This window comes from Ammodytes marinus (genome assembly GCF_949987685.1).
Source record: "Ammodytes marinus genome assembly, chromosome: 15".
NCBI lineage: Eukaryota > Metazoa > Chordata > Actinopteri > Uranoscopiformes > Ammodytidae > Ammodytes > Ammodytes marinus.
The window spans coordinates 18880821-18889511 of NC_137219.1; positions in this window are offsets into that span (position 1 = coordinate 18880821).

Sequence of the window (8691 nt, forward strand, 5' to 3'; positions counted from 1 at the left end):
CCCATTTATACAGCTGGCTAATTATTTACACTGGTAAAGTAGCTCACTCAAAGGTACACAGCGATATCCCAACTGGGTTTTGGGCCTACAATGTGTGAAAACCCCTCTTTGCATATGGACTCTGTGCACCTGACATTTGATGTGGGTGCATAGGTTGCTCCATGTTTGGTTTAGCCTGTTGATTGACAGCACAAAGGCCTGCATATAGAAAACTCATGGCTGCAAGAACATGGAGATTCTCTCAGTTTAAAAAACAATTGTTTAAGTTATAAAACACCTTTTAATTTTTTTATTTGCCCATACATGCACATTATCTAACATCTACCACGTGGGCTTTAAATGAAAGCAACGGATAAATGTGCCACTTTGCCAGTTATGAAAGTTCAAGCAAGCAGGATATAAACCACAGGGACCCTCGAGGTCGGGCGTTAGGCAGCAGGCTATAAACAATATTTTCAAGGTGTGCCTGCCAATACATACATCTTAATTTAAGAAGAAAATAAAGTTGGTGTGGGCCACAAGAAAGGCACAACAATTAAAGGGAAACATTTAATCTCATACAGCTTTGTTTTTCTGCTCTTCTGGTAGGGCTAATCATCCTGTGCCATTCAAATTATTTCTTCAGGAGGGCATTTGTTTTTTAATTTAGTTGCAGAGTTTGGCTTATTCATTCCAGGTAAGGAAACATAGGCTAGTGTTTTTGTTTTTTAATGTCAAGCCTAAATAAATAATAATAGGCTAACTGTCTCAAAGTGGTTTTATTTCACTCCAGTTGCACTAGGAAGGTTTGGTGGTGTAGGCCTGAACCGAACCTTAATTAGTGTGATACAGTTCCACCTGTGCTATCTCTGCAATGAGCATTAATGAGCTTTTACATTTGATATGACACCGTTATAATTGCAGACAGGGACAGCTCATGGACAGCATCCACTACCATGTAGCTGGCTGGCTAGCTCGTTAACATATTCAAAATAAGCCGTTAAATAATGAGCCAATCAGGAGGAGTTAGTGCACACAGCTGCTGCCAGCCTGGCACACAGTGTGTTGGTGTTGTTGGAATCATGTCCATGGTTGGAATGGATAGCAGAGAATTTGAGGATTTCTACTGAGAAATGTGGGCATTTCTGCCAGGCTACAGAACCTCCATTATGATCTCCGTGCCTTAGCCTATACCTTTAATTCACATATTCAGCACCATTGGCCTTTATCCAGAAATATGTTGGCATCAACTCTTGCCGAGAGACTCTCAACAGTAGTCGTCTGCGACAAGTTAGCAAGAGCGACGAGGCTAAGCTTTCCTACAAGGTGTGTTTTCTTTCCATCAAACTTATTCAAGTTCTACAACAGGTCATTTAATTGACTCGGCGTGGTCAGGTTCAGGCCGTTAGCCTACCGTCTGTCTTTATTTTGCACTTAGCACAGGGTTTTATCTGCTGGCAATGGCTTAGGGAGTGACTCATGAATTGGCCCAAAATGTCTCCTGATAGTGTAGAACAAAATACATCAACATGCTAGCAGCTAGTCTACTAGTGACGCAGCATAGATATTAGGCCTACGTATTTATATCTATGGTAACGCAGAGGGACACCGAGGTGGGAACCGGGAAATTCGAGAACATTCGTTCAATAATTATTTTTACAGGTGTTTTTTAAAGCCTGGTTAACCCAAATATAATAGCCTACGTTTTCTCAAGTAAAGTCATGTATATTATGTTTTGTTTTAGGTGCTCATACCTTTTTAAAAATCACATGCAACTACAACAGCTGACACATAATTTAGTATCAAACCCACACTGACAGTTAGCCTACTCTACTTTATTACAAGAAAAAGTCCTACAAAATGTTCCCCTACTTAGTTCAAAGTGAGTAGGCCTATGCCTATTGTCATAATGCACACAAAATAACCCCTGGAAGAGTCATGCTAGGCCTATCATTTGATTAGTATTAGGGCCTACTATAATATGTAGGCCGTCTGGTAACATTTAGTGCTGTAAATAGCTTTTTTTTTAAAGATATGTTTTTGGCATTTTTATGCTTTATTGACAGTGTAGAGACAGAGTTGAAATGGGGCAAAGAGGGGAGTGACATGCAGAGAACGACTGCGGGCTGGAATCGAACCCAGGTCCGCTGCTGGCCGAGGCCCATGGGGGGGACGCCCTACCAACTGAGCTAAGGGCGCCCCCATAAATAGCTAATTTCAGCTGGTTTGTTTGTATACTATTTGGTAGAGTGGGCCTAAGCCAAATAAAGGCCTCCTTACTACTTATTTTCTTTTTTAAAGAAGAAATCCTTTTTAAAGACATTCACACAGCACATTCCTTGTTTTTGATGAAACACACTGTCATTGTAGGCCTACCTGACATGATTAGATTATGCTAGATAAATCCTAGTTTTTCTCTGAGCAGCATATTTAAAATTCCACTCTCCTCCCGTTTGGAAGCAGAAACCCCAGATGTATATCTTAAAACCTGTGCAAAGAAAACCATAGCTACAGTATTGGCTTTGGTTATGGCTCAGTGAGAAAATGTGTAAATTTGTGTTTTGGGTGAATTTACCCTTTAATTGAAGGTGACCACAGTTTTAACGGTGGATCAATTCATAAAGAAGGCTGCAGACGGCCGTTCTCTCAGCGTGTGTCCTTCTTCAGAGGCAGCCTTCCACTGGATGCACACACTGCCTATGCGAAAAGTTTATTGTGGCATCAGCAACCCCATCAACTCCAAGACCGCCGAGTAACAGCCCGGCTTATCTGCCCTGCTCCAGTGCCCGCAGTCAACCAGTCAGGGTGGGTTTTGTGTGAGCTCGCATTGTTTATTTTAGCCCTCATTAAAAATGTGGTGGGGTGGCTTTTCTCTCTCCAGGGCTTGGCGGCTACTGTGGTGGAGAGATAGGGGACTGTGGTGGACCCCCTTGGGCAGCCCACAGAAAACTGACCCCCCCTTCTCTTCCAATCCCCTCCTTGCCACTCACCCCATCTGTGTCCTGCAGTCACACCCTGTGGCAGAGCTGCGGTTAACTGCGGCTGTTGGCTGGTAAAAGAGGCACAGTGAGGGGTTCAAGGATGCAAATTTCAAGAAGTGCCATTCACCTTAATCACCACTAGAGGGTACTCCGCCCACAGTGAGCCAGAAGAGGGGGAACGCTCAAAGCCTGGCGGTGAATATTCTCCCCGGGGGTTTGTTCTTATCTCCTTTACATGGTCAGCACTTTTTCACAGGAAGCACGAGGGAGGTGTGTGTGAGAGAGAATGTATGTATGTGTGTGTGTGTGTGTGTGTGTGTGTGTGTGTGTGTGTGTGTGTTTGTGAGTGGAGGATAAGGAGAGACGTGGGTCTTAAAATAAGTGGCTTTAAAAGAGAAAAAAGGGCCAACCATGAGCCCTCGTCAGCTGTGTATACTTGAAAGACACCTTGTGACGTCAGGTATTTCATGCCCCCGGGGGCCTTTGTCCATGTTGTTTAGTCTCGTCAAGACTATAATAGTGGCCTGTTTTATTTTGTCTGTGACGGAAAAACTATTAGACATGAAAGGCTCTGCTCTGTCAGCAGTCACACCCCCACCTTAGCTCCACATAGAGGGAGATTTCCCTCGCAGTTTATGTTATGTGAGTGTGTCAGAGCCTGCGGGTTGAATATCTGTCTGGTATGTGGTGAATTATTGCTGTGTCTGTGCACTTGTGCATGGGTGAAATACTATGTCTACTGTATGTGTGCATTTTCATAACCAGACCATACTCCTTTTCCCTTTTCAAAAGGAATCAGGAAATGTCTGTGGGGTGTGCTGATCATCCCAGGTGTGTGCGTGTGTTTGTGTGCATAAGAGATAGTGTGCGCGAATGTCTTTGTGCTAAAGTGAACTAGCAGGTTCTCTTTCATAGCCATATAGCACATCTAGTGGGAGAGAGAGGAGGTCTTTGAAGTGTTTGGTCCTGCCATCCGTCTCCAGCCCACTGGCTTTCTTTTCATGCCAGCCACTGCAGAGGCCAGGCCCGTTAAAGAGAAACGCCCCAACCAGCTCCTCCCTGCATGTAGCCATGGTAAAACGACGACAGACCACACTCACGTGCCCCTACTGATGCTAAAGATCCTCTGTTTGGACTTTTGGCTTTTGTTCTGTCTGTGCTGTCTTAAAACAGTTGTCAGAAGCAGCTGAAGTCCACAACCAAGATGCTAGACATTAGCTTACAGTACAAAACAAAGCAAAGCAAATAGAGGCCCTAGAGCAAAAGGCAATTAACTTGCAGCCAAAGTTAATGGATGTATCCGATCTGCCCACGCTGGCCCTCCATCCCTAGTTACTCTCTGACCTGAACCACTGTCTGCTTTACTCACCAGCCATAGAGGATGCCATGACATTCAGCTTTAACACTGGAGGAGGAAAGGAGGAGACTGAGGGAAGATGTATTGATTGCCCTTAGCTGCTCCTTCAAAGCCTGTGCATGGTTTGTGTTGGCTAAGCCCTCTATCCTAATGGCTTTTAGACTTCCATTAGGTTGTAGCGTGGTTTAAGTAAGTAACAAAAGGCTCTGTCAGAATGCTTTAAGCATTAATAAGACGCACAGTGTTAGTTCTACAGCCTGTCAGCTCATCAGGAACACACAAGTCGAGATCCCAAAGCCAAAAGGCTGGTTTTTCTGTCATTTAATTTTGAGTATTTATTTGACTACGCTGTTTTTGGTAAGCCCTGTGCCGGTTTAGCTTTTAGACTTTTGGGACTTTGTTTGATTGTGAAGTGAAAGCTGTGGTTCACTCACCCCGTAAACTTACTATGTCCTCCGACTTGTGTGCAGTCACGGCCCCTTCTCACACTGACAAACATGTGAAGATGTGCCAGTAGCGTTTGTACGTTTCACTTAATGTCGAGAGACCTATGGCTCGATACTGGAAATGGGGCTCAATAGGACGGGGGTTAGAAGTGCATCGTTTGACAGCACAACCGCAGGCCTCAAGCGCCATGAAAGACAGACTCTGTTGCATTTGGGGATTTTTTTTTGTTGTTTTCTGGTTCTGCTTCCAAAGCCATCTTGTTTTTATAAAAAATGTTTATTAGGAGCGAGGTCCTTCTCTCTTTTGGAGGAAGGAGATGTGGCCTACACTGTTTCAAATCGCTGTAATTATTGGGTAAGTCTTGCTTTGATGGTGCCACAATGGCATCTAGATATGAAGAGAGGCTGCACATATCTTTTATGTGTATGGGCTGACAAGTCAGAATACATTACACATATAAACTAACATTTCCCACCGTATTTCATACATGAGAGACTGTGTGTGTGTGTGTGTGTGTGTGTGTGTGTGTGTATATGCTGCAGCACTGACCCATTTTGCCTAACAAACGCCTCTGCTTTTCTGGATATTGTGTGGTGTGTTTCCCCTGGTCTGCCTGTCTTTAATGCCACTTTGTCTCTGCAATCCCTCAAAGTCCTGGGCTTTAATGCATCGGTTACCATATTTTTCCACCGAGATGACTGTCGCTTGCCGGGAAGGCTTCAGCATTGTGTGTATGTGCGTGCGTGCGCTCGGGCCATTTTTGGAAGCGTCCCTGTGTTCTCTCTGCACCAGCGCTCAAGCTACGGAAGCCTCCTGGGTCTTTTTCTCCTGCGGCTGGACCACATAGCCTGGAATCTTGCTTTGGTTGGAAGTGTGTCTTTTTTTTTCCAGCCATCATAAAGAGGACAAACTCCTCTACTGTCTCTCCATCCTATATTAACAGGCTGTGTTTGGCCCTGGACTCACCGTAACGGGTCTGCTCTGGGTTGCCGCTGGTTACAGTAAAAATCAACACCTTCTCTACCCCAGACTGAGACATTTCAATGTGTAGATCCAGTTTCCCCCACATGGCCCACACAGTCATAAGAAGATGTGTATGTATGGTGTGCTACATTCTCTCACCTTTAACGGCCCCTAATAATAGCCTCTAAGAGCTGTTTATCCGCTTGAAGTCTTTGGGATTAAATCTCAGTAGCTTGCTTGGTAAACTAGATCTAGTTTGACATAATGCAATGATATCCTGATTGTCGTTATATCGGTGCATTTGATAGCAATGATTTTCCAGGATTACCCCCTCGCCATCAGTGCCACCTGAGGTGTTTCCCAGATCTGATCCATGATCAGGGCATATCTACACCGGCTTCTTGTTGACTGGTTGCTCTCCGCTCTGCCAACCAAGCAGGAAACAATAGAAGGCCAGAACAATGAGCTGGCTGCAGATCAGTAGGGGCTCGCTTGGCCTCTCCCAGACGCTACGTCTTATTTCCTTTTTGATTACTCACGCCGGCCTGATGAGCGGCACACTCGCACTCCTCTCTGTCTGCCTGCCCATGAGACAAAATCACAAAGAAAATACTTTTTGTAGGAGACTGGTTTAGATTTGGAGGATGGAATGTCTTTGTGATAATGTCGCAGGATTTGTTGGGAGGGGGTGATAGATGTAAGGCAAAAGGAGAATTTCTCGTCAGACACATTCAGGTATGAGAAACTAGATTCCTGAAAAAAAAAAATCTTTGCAGATTTATGTCAGTTTCCACTGATGGACTTCCAGCATCTGCCCATAAACAGCCTTTAAACGGGGGAAGAGTGGTGCTGGCACTGAAGTCCAAACTGTATTGCCACCCAAGCATAGAAATCGCCTGCTGTGGGCTGGGTCCCTTTGCCTGGCCCTCGCTATAGCTCCCACCACCAGGCCGGAGGTAGGAAATCAAACCAATTACGGTTGTATTTAAAGAAAATTGGAGCAGGGCCGGAAAAGTGGGGGCATTTCCAAAAACCACAAAAAGCAAACTGCAGGGCCACTCTTTGGCAAAATACTGGGTGACTGTGGAGCAAAGTAGAATGGCAATTTGAATTTATATATTGCATGTATATAATATTTTCTTTATAATGCATGTAGAGGCACTCGCATAACTTTACAACTAAACGTCAACCAAAAGACTATATAATTTCTTTGGATGTCCTCAATAATTTGTTTCTGTGTCCGTCTCGGTGAGTGAGATTGATAGGTTTTGCTCCCTGTTGGAGCTGTTTGATGGATGGTTTTTAAGACTGGCTGTGTTTGTGTTCAGGTCTGCCGTGCCCTGCTGCGAGTTGCCTGCCAGAAGGGCCGCACCTCATAATGTGGCTGAATAGGCCAAGACGTCCCGGAGCCCAAATCCTCCTTGGCTGGCTCTGCTGCTGCAGCCCCTGCTGAGGTACAGTGTAGGGCCTCATAAAGCACAAACACCTGTAGGCCGTCATATTTGTATGCATGTGCATGATGATTCCACACCCCAGAGTGTGTCACAGTCTGAGGGCAAAAGACTTGTCTAGGAACCGTGTTGTAATTTCCAACCCCTGATCTGATGCATTCTCTCTGTTTATCATCTGTCTCTCTCTCTCTGTCCCTCTCTCTCTCTCTCTTTCTCTCTCTGATCTTCCTCCTCGCTGTCATCTTTCAGGAAAACCCCCTAATTACCAGGCCCTGAATGTAAAATGCTTCATTTTCCATCCCCCCACAAGCCCTCTTTGTTCCACCAGCCATTTGGCTTTTATATTTCAGCAGTTAAAAGCAATTATTCCTAAATATGAATGCTCCCCAACAGAAGTCTCCAGACACTTTAAAGATATATTCCCTCCTTCATCTTAATTTCTGCCTCATGGGCAAAAACAAAAGGAGGAGAAATCAAGGTGTCTGGTGTCTACAGATCAACACCCATACAACTCATACCCCATGATAGGCCTTTGTCCTTGCAGGTGCATACACAGAAAACACAGACACACACACAGACACAGACACACACACACACACACACACACACACACACACACACACACACACACACACACACACACACTGTTTACTTCACACACACATACCATAAAGAGTGTAAGATGATCTCCCATTAAGGATGAAAACAAACCAGTGAGTGGGAGGTGTCCCCCGAGGAAGTCCAGAGTCGCTATACTTGAACCGTGGAACCATGGGAACTGGTTAGCAGAGGCCTGCGGGGCAGCCGTGGCCAGACACGGGGGTGTTTATCTGTGTTCTACCACGCACACACACTGCAGACTGGAGACAGACACTCCAACTCAATGGCATTTAGTCACCTTACCTGTCTAACAATAACAAAAGCTGACACTTTATTGGATATCAGCAGTGTCGTCTTGATTTATTCCGACTGGCCTTTGATTGTTTTGATGACGTCGTTTACTATCAAAGCGCCGATAGCAACAACAATAAAGCTGACTGTTGAAATAGCGATGATATAAGAAAGGTGATGACAGACACATTTTTGTGAAGCTCTTGTGTTTAGTGACACTTGAGAAGACGGGGCGAAAACTTTTGTAATGTTGTTGCTCTAACAGTTTGTGGGTTAAAGGAGGGTGTAGATCTGTGGTGCTTTGGTGGTTTTCACAGATTTTGTTACAGCCCCACAAGCCTTCACTGGTGAATGGACATTTGTAATCTAGATTGATGGTTAGCCCCAGACTGAAATCTCCTTTTTACACAGACGTAAAAATTAGCAGTAAATAATTGAAGGCATCTGTTTGACGTTGCTGCTTCCAAAGAACATAGTGGGAACGAGAAAGAAAAGGACGATGCAGGCTTTTAATGTCCATTCCCACGTGATCCAAAACAGACTTGAGCAATCATCCTCATATTAACTCACTACTTGCGTACATGGATGAAAAAAGTAAGTAAGATAGAAAGTGTGTATGTGA